The sequence below is a fragment of the Bubalus bubalis genome, chromosome 21 (genome assembly GCF_019923935.1).
Source record: "Bubalus bubalis isolate 160015118507 breed Murrah chromosome 21, NDDB_SH_1, whole genome shotgun sequence".
Lineage (NCBI taxonomy): Eukaryota > Metazoa > Chordata > Mammalia > Artiodactyla > Bovidae > Bubalus > Bubalus bubalis.
In genome coordinates, this window is record NC_059177.1 from 26,020,170 (window position 1) to 26,034,582 (window position 14,413).

At 37.6% G+C, this 14,413-nt stretch overlaps 1 protein-coding gene across 9 annotated transcripts in view; it reads right to left on the reverse strand.

Moving 5' to 3' along the window:
- The window catches only part of CHL1 (cell adhesion molecule L1 like), a 352,993-nt gene that overhangs the window by 106,856 nt on the left and 231,724 nt on the right, over positions 1–14,413 (reverse strand). Inside the window, exon 1 of one of the 9 annotated variants that reach the window (XM_044934073.2) lies at positions 8,477–8,601. The exons of the other annotated variants lie outside the window; for them this stretch is intronic. The gene's annotated coding sequence lies outside the window, so the exon portion shown is untranslated. Of the gene's footprint in view, positions 1–8,476; positions 8,602–14,413 lie in introns of those variants that run through there. 9 annotated transcript variants of the gene reach the window in all.

The window sequence follows — 14,413 nt, forward strand, 5'->3', positions numbered from 1 at the left end:
ACCAGCTCAAACACCTGGAAGTTCAAGGTTCACATACTGTTGAAGTCTGGCTTGGAGAATTTTGAGCATTACTTTGCTAGCGTGTGAGATGAGTGCAATTGTGTGGTAGTTTGAGCATTCTTTGGCATTGGAATGAAAACTGACCTTTTCCAGTCCTGTGGCCACTGCTGAGTTTTCCAAATTTGCTGGCATATTGAGTGCGGCACTTTCACAGCATCATCTTTTAGGATTTGAAATAGCTCAACTGGAATTCCATCACCTCCACTAGCTTTCTTCATAGTGATGCTTCCTAAGGCCCACTTGACTTCACATTCCAGGATGTCTGGCGCTAGGTGAGTGATCACACCATCGTGATTATCTGGGTCATGAAGATCTTTTTTATATAGTTCTTCTGTGTATTTCTGCCACCTCCTCTTAATATCTTCTGCTTCTGTTAGGTCCATACAATTTCTGTCCTTTTTTGTGCCCATCTTTGCATGAAATGTTCCCTTGGTATGATTTTCTTGAAGAGATCTCTAGTCTTTCCCATTCTATTGTTTTCCTCTATTTCTTTGCACTGATCACTGAGAAAGGCTTTCTATCTCTCTCTGCTATTCTTTGGAACTCTGCATTCAAATGGGTGTATCTTTCCTTTTCTCCTATGCCTTTCTCTTCTCTTCTTTTCACAGCTATTTGTAAGGCCTCCTCAGACAACCATTTTGCCTTTTTGCATTTCTTTTTCTTGGTGATTGTCTTGATCCCTGCCTCCTGTACAATGTCACAAACCTCTGTCCACAGTTCTTCAGGCACTCTGTCTATCAGATCTAATCCCTTGAATCTATTTGTCACTTCTACTGTATAATTGTAAGGGGTTTAATTTAGGTCATTCCTGAATGGTCTAGTGGTTTCCCCTACTTTCTTCAATTTAAATCTGAATTTTGTAATAAGGAGTTCATGATCTGAGCCACAGTCAGCTCCCAGTCTGTTTTTGCTGACTGTATTTACTGGTGAAATGCTATTAATAGATTTTAAACACTCTACTAAATAGGCGAGTTTTGTTTTTTTTTTTTTAGGTGTGGGTGGACCATGTTAGATTGATAACAAAAAGTCTTCCATTCTCATGCATCCACATGCTTTGCCAGATGACTTTACATGCATTTCCTCACTTCTTCCATCTGGTCGGCTTTGACCAACAGTGTGAGCTCTGAGTTGGGGCTTCAAGAACTCATGCATGTTTTATTCTCTTTTGGAACTCTGTTCAGTATAGACTGCACTAGCCTACCGGAAGATGAGTGACATCTTCACATCACCCTCTATAATCCTGGCCAACAGCCAGCCAGCCAGCCACCAATGTGGAAGGACAGCCTCCCTAGATGAGCCAGCCCCAGATGACCTGCCAGTTGGACACACATCTAAGAGCAGCCTGATCAGTATCCATCCAAGACTGGTTAAGATCAGCAGAACTGCTTGTGTCCTGCCTGGGATTCAGGACACCCTATTCCTAAACATGCACTTTGACATACTGAGTATTTTAAGCTGAAGGAATTTTAGGAATGGGAAGGCCTGAAGGACCCTTTGACCTTCTCCTGAAGCAAATTCATAAAACCTTCATGTAAGAGCTGCCCTCCTCTACCATGAGGAAAAGGAACATCCTTATCTCTGAAGATGGAGGGATGCTGCCAAGAATCCAAATAAACAGACCTTGCCAAGTTTCTTGCAGGTCACTACACTTAGCTCAGATGCCTTTTTTTCCTACTACATTTCTACAACTTTCTGCTCTTTCTCAAGTGTGGCATGAATAACCACTTGTTCAGGTCTTTATTTCCTTGTGCTGCTGAGTCACGTCAGTCGTGTCGGACTCTGTGCGACCCCACAGACGGCAACCCATCAGGCTCCCCCGTCCCTGGGATTCTCCAGGCAAGAACACTGGAGTGGCTTATTTCCTTATGAGGGCTCCCATATCACATAAAACTTAGATTAACAGAAACATGCAACTTTATTTAATATGCCTTTTGTTTCAGAAACCCACTCAAGAGGTTTCAGAAGGAGCAGAAGAGTAGAAGGGAAAATATATATATTTATATTTCATCTTCTATATACCAGAACAAATGGTAGACTAACCAACAATAACAAATGTGTCTTGTATGAAATCAATCTGTTTTAGCATGGTTGCAATGCAGGAAGGGCTAACTGATATAGTGCAGAAAGAATAAAAGAATCGATACAGTGTTGATAAATGCTGAAGCTATGCAATAGATATATATAGAAATGATTTATTTTGAGGTATATTTTAATATTTCCATAATAAAGACATTTTTAATGTTTATTCAATCAATGGAAATCAGAGATTATCCTGAAGTATTCCAATAGCAGTAAGGAGATTCCTTAAGGCAAAACAAAGTCTTGAGAACTTCCACTAGCTTACTTGTAGAACAAAAGAAAATAGGAAGAAAGGTTCCTTTAAGGCTACCATGCTATCCAGACCTCTTCTGTTTGAACTAGATTCATATCGAATCCCTTTGAGCATAAGTGTATCTCTGCTCCACACATCCTGAACAACAATTATATAATGTAACACAATACTTGTTTCTTATTGCTTTATGAGTTTGTCATGTCATGGTCGAACTAAAGAAAATATAAACCCAAAATATAGTAATTATTTTAATCTGGGTAGCTGTTAGTAGAATACTTGATGCCTTCTGGTACTTCTTTCATGCTTTGAGTCTTAATTCGCTGATTTTGCATTGTTTCTACTGGAGTCTACTTTAAATTCCATTAATGAAATATAAAAAAGGCAAAAAGGAATAGAATAAATCAAGATTACATTTTCACACTGAACTATTATATGCTACCTTTCTAAATTGAAGAGAAACACAAGTATTTTAAAATTAAATGTCTTGTTGCTTTTGTTAATATATTCTGCATAATAATCATTCCTAACAGCCACTTGTTTTTTACACTTAACAGTAACGGTGTCATGTTTACTCAAAAACCTCTGACACTATTGTTCTCCAAAGGTCCTACTGAATTATAAACGCTTTCTTCCTTGAAGGAAATAATGTAGTGCAAATTCATATAATTTAATCTCAAAATATGGACATTCCTACTTCCTTTTAAATGAACCAGAATCTGACCAGTGAGGTAATTGATCAAAAAACAGCTTAGAAGGCAGCTAGTTCAAGATATTAAAATTTATCTTGGTGGTATTTTTCACATTCTTGCTATTTTCTGTTAATAATAATTTTTCACAAACATGCTCAGGTCAAATTTCTAAAGAGAAAATATAATAAATCAGCTTCAAAAGGAAAAAAAAAAAACTCTCATGATCACTGTTTCTAAAAGCCTTATATCTACTGCAGCAGCTACACAAAGCAGCCATGTCAGCGGCTGTCCATCTGCCATTTCTAAAGAAGGCATAGAAGGTAATCAGCCCCCAAAAGTGCTGTGTTGACATTCCTCTTTACTGAGAAACAGCATGAAGTTGCTGCTGCCACCATGATTTCTGGGGGTCGGAATTAACTTCATGCATGCTAAATCATTAAATAACATTTTTCAACTAAGAAGCTTGAAATAGATCAGCAACTTTTATTATAATCAGCAGGAAGAGATATATTATGACATTGGTATCCAAATTGCAGCTTTAAAAATAACTCAATGGATCTGCGTAATAGTCTGGCTTGGTGTCATATCATAGAATTATGTAAATTGCATTTTCTTTTCAAAAATAAGAGCTTGAGAATTAGTGACACTTTGTAACACAAAGTGTCTTATACAAAGCCATCTGACATTTTCAGGATGGGGTGGATGTCACCCTCACTTCCCTGGGACCTCAAGTGCCCCTTTACACAACTCCATTTTATGCGCTTGTCAAGCTAAACGATTCCTTTCATTCCAAAATTAGGTCTTCTAGGGAGGAAGTCCAGCATATTTCCATAAGCCTAAAGTGTGATCTGAATCACTCAACACCTTGAAACTGGGAAAGAATAAACACAAAGAAAATGAAAAGGCTTTTGTTCCCTCACATGCTTGGCTAATACCATAAATCAATTTACAAGTGTCATAAACACGGTAATCCTGAAATAACTGTTAATGGGCTTTTTGCTCTGAAAACAAAGGAAATATTGTACATTACACCTAAATCCATTCAAACTGTTTCATGTCACTGAAATGACAAGACAAAAGAATTGTTTGGAGTTATAATTCACCCTCCCTGCAGGAGATGAAAGAAATGTAGATTATTACTATGAGCCAATTGATTTTATTGGGAATATGTCACCATTAATTAATAATTATGTTGGATAAACTAATATCATTAATATAGTATCATTTGTTTGATTAAATAGCAAAATACTGTGCTTGAACGCTGACAGGAACAGAACTGAATCTAACAGTTTTTTGTCTGTCTGTTTTCCCTTTATTTACCTATAGATCCCAAATTCTTACCAAGCAGTATTCTGAGACAATATCTAATTCAAATCCTTTCAAAATGGAGAAAAAGAAAAGAACCAGATCTCAAGGTCACTTGACTACAGCGATGGAGAAAATGATCTATCTTACACCCCCACATGTAAGTCATGTACTGAGTCATTTCTCACAAAACTCTTACACAGTGTTAATCACCTCGTGAACTTTTTAAAAACTGAGGAATAACACAGATGTTCTAAAGTACACAAAACTTAGGTGTACAGCTCAGTGAATTTTTGCATATGTATAAATTTGTGTCACCACTTTTCAAACCGTTTAAGGAGTTCTAGTGGCACAAAGCATTATATTAGCTTCCTTCCTGGAGGGACTCCAGATGACCAGTTCACAAGAGAGCAAACCAGTTTGTGTTCCTCTAGCCTCATGCCATCCAAATGAGGGTGGCATCTGGGTTATGTGGGGTGGGGGACATGTATAATTATAATTTTTATTTATAATTTTTAAAGAATAAATTATATACAATATTTATTATATTAAATATAACAATTATATTTTTAAAAAGAAAATTTATTTAAAACATACATAGGTTTTAGATGGTTTTAATATGCCTTTTTTACTTTTCTGTATTAGCCAAATGTTTCTCATGTACATGCTCTACTTATAAAACTAAAATAAGGGCTCTCAAGTTATTTTTTGTACTTGCTTCATGAGCATATTTGTAAGAGATTTTATACTCCTCAGGGCACATGCCACATCCTATCCATCCTTATTCTGCATGTCAAAACCATAGGAGACACTCAATAAACCTTTATAAATAAATGAATGAATGAATTTCATACACTCATTCACAAAAGAATATATTCTGCATACATGTACAATGTTGATAAAACTCTAAATACATCTTTTTTGTTGTTCTTTCAAAGACAACTCAGAAATTAAATTTTCCTAGTCATTAAACTAAGCAAGGATTGTATATGTAAAACATTGATGTAAACATTGCTAGGCTTGTTTCAATAACAACTGCTAACATAAGTATAACTTTCAATGAATATGATTAATTTTTATCAGGGTTTATTTGAGGCCAACTATTTGCATAGCTTTTAGTGGTTCTGACAATTGCCAACAGAAGTGAAGTACTACATTTTCTAAAATTTACTTTAGAATACTTCAACATAAACGATGTTAGAGTTGCACAGATATGATGTGTGTGTGTGCTAATTTGCTTCAGTCGTATCTGACTTCGCAATCCCATAAGCTGTAGCCTGCCAGGTTCCTCTGTCCACGGGATGCTCCAGGCAAGAAGACTGGAGTGGGTTGCCATGCCCTCCTTCCAAGGGATCTTCCCGACCCAGGGATTGAACTGGAGTCTCTCCTGACTCCTGCCCTGGCAGGTGGGTTCTTTACCATAGTGCCACCTCTAACCCATAATCTTCCCAGATGGCTCAGTGATAAAGAATCTGCCTACAATGCAGGAGGTGCAAGTTCAATCTCTGGGTCAGGAAGAGGCCCTGGAGAAGGAAATGGCAACCCACCCCAATATTCTTGCCTGGCAAATTTCATGGACAGAGAAGCCTGGTGGGCTAGGGGTCCCCAAGAGTCGGATACAACTTACCGACTAAGCACGCATGCATGCATAGTTTAGGTAATATTTGAAAGGTTTTAATCAAAACTCTTCTCGATTTCTAATCAAATGTAAAATTGGCTATTACAAGTGCTTCAGCTATCTTTATTTTTTTAAGTATCAGATGGCTTGTTCATCACCAGGAAAAATGTTACAAGAATGTTCCATGGTAAAACAAATAGTGTTCAAGATATAGAAGGACTATCTTGAAATATTTGTCCAGAAACAAGCACCCCTACATAAATAGGATGTAAAAATCAAGCAAGCCCTACAGCCTACAATTCCACTGTACTCTTGGCTAAGAATCCTACTCATTCCTGCATTGACAGTGATTTCCTGTTTCCAATTTAAAGAGGAGCTGAATACGGCAACTAGAACAGCAACTCAACACCTCTATGGACCCTTCCTGCAGAATTCTAACACAATGCCTTGAAGATTTAGCGCCCAGGACTCCACTGAGCTGACAGAGTAGAGGGTATAACTGAATGTGGTGTGCATGCTTGTGAGCACACATATATATGAGCACATGTGTACATTTGATGCTTAATAAATATTTATTTCCCTGGGAAACTTCCACCTAAGACTGTCCATGTCCCAAAGCACCAGATAACCATGTTGTGAGAGAGAAGAATGAAAACCCTCATCTTCTTTTAAGTCCTGGAAACTATCAGTATCTACAAAAATGATGAAAATAATGGATTGGGTCAAGATGCAAACATCAAGAAATTATTATATGATATGAACTTCCTATGCGGAGGCACTTTAAACAAAGATACTCATAAATCTGAAGAAGTTATATACCATTAACCTTAACCTTGGCTTCTTTCAAAGGTATAAAGAATACATTCCAACCACTGGCACTTGAGTATGGTCTTATATTTCCTTTAATATTCAAAAAGCACTTAAGGTTCTTATACTGACTGGGAGGGTCATCGCTGTTAACAATTGATAATGACTATCAAGCACATGAACAAGTCATTACTAAGTCATTCAGGGAGGATAGATTGGATGATGAAGACCACAATTGGGGGTATCTTGCTTCTGATTTTCTTTCTATACTACTTCACAGTTCAGTTCAGCTCAGTTCATTCGCTCAGTCATGTCTGACTCTTTGCAACCCCATGGACTGCAGTATGCCAGGCCTCCCTGTCCATCACCAACTCCTGGAGCTTACTCAAACTCATTCCACTGAGTTGCTGATGCCATCCAACCACCTCACAAGCACTTGTTAATTGTTTGCATCTTTTCAGTTTTGCTCCCACATTTCTTTTTCCATTCTCTGAGGTAAAAGCATCCAAGGCAATTTATTGGTTAAAAATGCTAAAGACCATATAGTAATGCTGTAACTTTCAACTTATTTTCTCTTTAAATTTGTAGTTCATAAAGTATTCTTCTTGGCAATTCAAAACTTTTAGAAGCAATATAATGAAGCAAATCAACTATGATAAGTGAGTTCTGGGACACAGTAAGGAAATAATATTTATGCCTCGTCACAGTCTAGGGGTTGCCAAAGTGGGATTTCTCTATTCAAGTTTATAAAAAGGTGTAAGTATTTTTTTTAAGAGTCTAATAGATGTACAAATGCCTAGTTATGTTAGAAATTTAAAGCTGGTCACTAACAAGTTCTAAAAAGCAATCCTATTCTTCAAGTCATAAAATTCAAAGTGTGATTCCGAGGTACTTAAGAGAAATTTATAAAAAGCCTGCAATGTCCTTTGGTTGATCAATTACTCTTATTATGCAGTATAAGCATTAGATGGGATTAGAGCTGACAAAGTTGACTGATAATCCTTTGTACTCCTATGAGAAGAATTAATGCAGCATCCTGGGCTGATGACCTAGATCTCTAACCCCTTATTATTTTGTACTTGCTTTCCATGAACAAGAAAACATCATCACCTTATACATCATTCAGAACTGATTACCTTGTTTATCTGTACTATAGCTAGTTAGATACAACTTTCTGTGGTCGAGTTATATGGCTTCCGTAACACATACGTTAACAATGTGAAATAATCTTACGCCATTTGATTCTAATATTAATACTTTTTAAACTGTATTTAGTGGGTATTATCATATACCATTTTAAAGTTTTTGTTTTTTGCCTTTTTATAACAAAAATATACGCTTATGAAATTCTTATAGAAAATTATTAAATATGATACATATTTAAATAATTAACATGTAATTATAATAATTAGATGAAAAGATTACATATGTCTTTTCTTCCTCACCCTAGCCAACACTTAAGGTATGACCACTTCCAGATATTTTTCTATGGCAACATGTATTATATAATAATATATAATTTATCTATTTTTACACAAATGCTATCATGTATCTATGATATTCTGTTGAGTGAAAAGGCAAGTTGTGAACAAAGAAGAACCAAAGAATGCGGGTTTACCAACCAGTTCCACAAGGTTTGAGTCATGTCCCACTGCCTTTGCCCACCTGCTGTGCAACCAAAAGGAATTCAGGATGAAAAACAGGACGAGGCACGCTGTGTTTTGGATAGATGGGCCCTTAGATAGTCAGATGCATGGGCTTCCCAAGTGGCACAGTGGTAAAGAATCCGCCTGCCAATACAGGAGACGCAGTTTCAATCCCTGGGTCGAGAAGATGCCCTGAAGAAGCAAATGGTAACCCATCCCGGTATGCTTGCCTGAGAAATCCAGTGGGCAGAAGAGCCTGGCAGGCTACAGTCCATGCGGTTGCAAAGAGTCAGACACAACTGAAATTGTGTGCACACTATATATATATATATATATATATATAGAGAGAGAGAGAGAGAGAGAGAGAGAGAGAGAGAGATTGCTTCTTCTCTACCTCCTCAGAGAAGTTTTCTCATAGCTAAGTGAGTGGCTGCCTAAGGGCTATCATCCTCAGTAAGGTCTCTGAATAAAACTTAAATCCAAGAGTCTTATCTTGTGTGTCTTTAAGGCAACAAAATCATAAAGTCCTATTTATAGAACTAACAACTAAAGACCATGAGGCTTTTCCTGGGCAAGATATTTCTTTCTGCTCATTTCTGTTTAAGAAAAAATGATTGAAAAAATTGAAAGATTTTAAACTTCTCTGGCTAAAAATTATACTTAGGACCTGTGTCACTGCCAGTTTTAAGAACGTTTTTAAGTCCATCAGCATTCCCAACATTAATTCATTTGTTGGATATTTCCAAGTACAAAGAACATTCTCTCTACTATAGAAATTTTCTTTCATATTATATTACTTTGTGACTCCAAAGACAATACTATATGCTTTGTGCCAACTTAAAATTGGTACTTGCCTTCTGCCTCTACAAGGATTAATCACAAGCTGCTGTGACCACTGACCTCCAACACACCCTGCTTGCCACCTCAGTGGAGAGATCAGAAATGAGGCACTCTGTGCTCTGGGAAAAACTGGCAGAATAGGACTTCATATAGTTAGACACTTTCAGGAGATTTTATGAGCCCAATTTTTGCATCCCTTCATATCTAAAAAAGCACTAAGATGATAAATGGTGACATCTGCTTTTCGTGAGTAGCAATAACCTTCTGCAAAAATGTGGACTTGATTGCAGGTACCAAGTTTGCCAAAATCACATACATATACTGAACTTCCCCTTGAACTCTTCAGAGCAATTTCTCAGAACTAATATCTTGTCTCCCAGGCCGTTGTCCTCTTTTTGCTCCAAATAAAACTTAACCCTTACATTGTACACTTTTTCTCAATCAACAATTGGAATATCCTGAAAGAAAGTGAAGTTGCTCAGTCATGTCCGACTCTTTTAGACCCCATGGACTGTAGCCTACCAGGGTCCTCCATCCGTGGGATTTTTGAGGCAAGACTACTTGAATGGGTTGCCATTTCCTTCTCCAGGAGATCTTCCCAATCCAGGGACTGAACCTGGGTCTGCCACATTGTAGGCAGATGCTTTACCGTCGGAGCCACCAGGGAAGCCCATGAACACTGGAATGAGTAGCTTATTCCTTCTCCCTTCTTCCTGACCTAGGTATTGACCAGGGTCTCCTGCATCGCAGGATGATTCTTTACCAGCTGAGCTATCAGGGAAGCCCCTGCTGACTCTGCTTCAGATCGTATTCCTGCCGACCTATTAGCTATCTCTATCAGAAAGACTCAAACCTCAACATTTAGACTCCTTAAACAGCAAATCCAGAGGTGCATTCATTTTCCTCTTATGGTAATTTCCATCTCAGCACCATCACCCCCCCCGACACACACACAACCCACCATGATCAGAGCTAAAAGCTTGGGTCCCCTCAGTGTCCTCAACAAATCTTATTCATTTTTGTTCTGTCATTCAATCTATGATTGCCTCTCTAGATTCTCTTATTATTTCACTTGCTGTCATATTACAGCGGGCTTCTAAAATTTTTCTCTAACCGTTTCTCTAAGCTTTCATTTCTTTCTTCAAATTCTTGACCAGTTTATCGTTCTGAAACCCAGTAATCATCTTGTTCTTCCCGTACTGAAATCAGGTAGAAGTGGTTAAATACTTAGTGTTAAAGTGGGGCCAGGATCTGCAACCTGGATAGAAGGAAAAGGGGAGTGGAGTTTTTTATATATTTCTAAGCAAGCTCACTCTTCATAGGTATCTGTGTTATCCTGTTTGTAGACACACACAGATGCAAACTATACTGGGGACTAATTATCCTGAAGCCATGCATAAGTGCTGATGTGGTTTCATTGCTTCCCCATCAGGTTAGTATAATGTGCAAATCTCCAAGCCTATGGGAATATAATATAGAAACCCAACTTTTCTCCTTGTGTAAACTCACGGAAGGAGAATGGGTTTTCATAAAACAGACCTACATATTTCATAAATAACTAGATTGATATTTATAAAGTCAAGATACTACATCCTCCAAATATGGTATGAGAATGCAGTGAGGCAACATTTCTACCTAATATTGTACCTGGAACATCACAAGTTCTTAAAATTGGTAGCAATGTTGGGGTTTTTTTGTTGTAATTTACTCGTATCCTACCACCTTTTTCTCCCCTCATCACCCAAAAAGGAACCAGTGGTATTTACAAATATTTACAACTCCTTGGGCCCACTGTGTTCCCTCATGCTTTGCCCATCTAACTCACTCTCCCTGAAAAGCTCTATCTTCCTACTTTAGCCAGTAATGGCTTACTCATGTCTCAAGATTTTAACTTATATATTGATTTTACATATCTAGAGACTAACTTTGTTGCTTTCCTGAAAGCTAAAGCACACATATCATAATGTATATGTCTTTTTAACACCCCCATCACCTCACATAATTACCAAATTTTTGTGGGGTGTTAACAGTTAACATCTAATCTCTTAACTTGCACGTATATTATACGTATTGGTAACTATAGTCACCATGCTTTACATGAGATCCCCAGAACTTACTCACCTTTCACTGGAAGTTTGTGCCCTTTGACCAGCATCTCCCCATTGTACCCACACCTCAGCCCCTCTTCTACTCTTTGTTTCTGTGAGTTCAGCTTTCTTAGGTTCACAGATAAGTGAGAATATACTCATTTAAGTAAGAATAGCATTTGCTTTTGTCTTACTTCGTGTAATGCCACAACGTGTTATTTATTTACCAGGCCATATTCCCTCCAAAACTGAAAGCTCACAGGAACCAGGAATTCTGTCTCATTTACCCTCATATAGTGTCTAGCACATAGGAAATTACTCAATAAATGTCAGCAGAATGAGTAAACCTGAAACATGTATCAAATGCATTATCCACTAAAACCTTACCCTTCTCTTGGTACTCAACTATGTTGTAGCACTTCATCATTGCACTGTTCATACTATCTATAATTTTAAAATTCTCCAATCTATAGAGACTTTACTCGATGCCATGTGCCATATTTAGGGTTTTAGATTCATTATCTGTGACGTTAGTCTTGTATTCCTCTCACTGTGCTAAGTCACTTCAGTCGTGTCCAACTCTTTGCGACCCCATGGACTGCAATTATTAGTCAAGCTATATTGGGCGAGATCTGTAATTATCTGTTTGACCCTCTGTATTATCTCAACCTCCAATAGGTTTATCTCCTAAAAGAACATATCTTTATGTCTATTGAGCACAACGGGACTGAAATTCTGAGAGAGATCTTACTGGATTTATCCAACCAACACACATATGCTGACATATTGTTTCATTCTGGGGAGTTATAAGCACAGAAAACAGTCAAGAAGTTTGGTTTTATACACTTAGATGGAAATAAGTCCACTCAGAAGCCCATTAACATAATCACAGATATTCTCAAGTGAGCCAGCTAATACACTACCTCTGCACCTTACAACTATACAAGACCTACAGAGTTGGTTTATATTTTGAAATTCAGCTCTAATTTGAAATTCATTCAGCTCCATAACTACTAGCCCACTGTGATGGTCCAGAAACATTTCCTGCATCAGAGTAAAGAATTCACAATATTAAAATCAATGCGGTTTCCTGTTGTTAACCAAGGATCTGTTTCTTCAGTCCTGCAGAGATGAGGCAAGAATGGAGCACTCTTTGAAGCTAACAAATGCTTAAGGTCAGATCATCTCCATGGGATACAAAGCAAACCAGGGAGAAATAACAGCCAAATGGTATTTGAAATGTTCTATCAGAACGAGTATTGCTATAATATACACCATTCATGCATGACTGGGTACAGTTTTGTTCTCTCTTCAGTGTCTGAAGTATTGTACAATTTAAAAAAATATAGTGTTCTATCTCCCATTGATTAAAAGTACCACTATTTGAGAATTGTCATTACATTGGTTTATACCATACTGAAAGGCGTTTTACAAGTATGAAATCAATGTCACCCACAATTCCCTAAGTATAATATGCCTAATAATGCTGAAATGTTCTACTCAGCAAAAAAAAAAAAAAAAAAAAACAGAGCAAATACAAAGATGATATCACTAATTTTCTTAACCACAAATTATGCTCTTAGGACCTCTTCTCTCTTCCCCTATATCAATCTTTAGTCCTTTTCTCTCATTATCTTGGTCTTTCTCCCTCATATTTCTCTCTCCATCCTCTAACTAGCTCTCTGTCCTAGTCCTTGCAGTTGGTACCTCTCCCATTTTTGCCCTCCTCACTCATTAACTTCCGGACTCCCCACACCTCTTTCTGTTCTTCCCCAATGCACATTTTCTCCTCCCCACGCTTCCTATCATTCACCCTGCCCCCCTGACTTCACCATGCACTTTAGGGATGTCATTGTGCATGTATGTTTCAACCTACAAAATGTTATGTACATTAGCTTAACTGTTCTGCTCTAAAGTCTACAAGTCCCTCTTACAGGGTTTTTTTGTTCATGATATGATAAATAGCTACCATGTGTCTGCATCCCACCTTTCTTTTTTTATTTTAAATTATTTCCCACCCATTTTGTCCCAAGTATGGGCTCATGGTCTAACATGGAGCATCCCCAACATCTCACCTCTCCAGGTCACTGTGATACATGAATGTGTGACCCAAGTGTGAGTAATGAAAATGATAGCCTGAGAATGTTCAAAGCCTCTCTTCCTCTGTGGTTATGAATTTATTAAACCATGGGTCAAAAACTGTGATCATGGAAATAAATTCATGAAGAAAGCGATTTAAAGAAAAAAATGAAACATAAACACAAAGAGAAATATAGACAGATACGAGAGACATGAGAGCATTGGAGTCTTTGTTCCAGTATCTGTGAGGCCAGATCCATCATGTTTTCACATAGTTTTCACATATAAAATAATAAACTTCTTATTTTACATTAAGTAATGTGAGTTCGGGCTTCCCTGGTGGCTCCGTGGCAAAGAATCCACCTGCCAATGCAGGAAACACAGCTTTGATCACTGGGTTGGAAAGATCCCGTGGAGAAGAAAATGATAACTTACTCCTGTATTCTGGAAAATCCCATGGACAGAGGGCCTGACGGGCTACAGTCCATGGGATTACAAAGAGTCATACATGACTTAGCGACTAAACAAGAACGATACGAGCTCAGTTTTTGCCACTTGCAATTTATCTATAAAAATATGTAAATCTATATATTGGAGTATAGATTTGAATTCAGTGATAGGACACATGTAATTTCCAGTTTGGAGAAAAGCTAAGTAAGTATTCACCAAGTAAGTAAGTGCATAAAGAGTTGCTAAAATAGAAATTTCAGTTACCAAGAGACTCTACAAATACATTCCAAAGAATATGATAAAGCACAGCATTCACTAAGAAGGGGCCCAAGCTCCTCATGACATCAAAGACAAAGACTGAGAGCTTGATGGAAATTAGAAATTATTTCTCTGAAAAGACTTGGGCAGTGATTTCAATTTCCATTCTCCCCTAGGTAGGAAACATGCTATGGCTCCATCTTCTAAACTCAAACCAAATGAAGAAGAATTAGAGTTGGCAG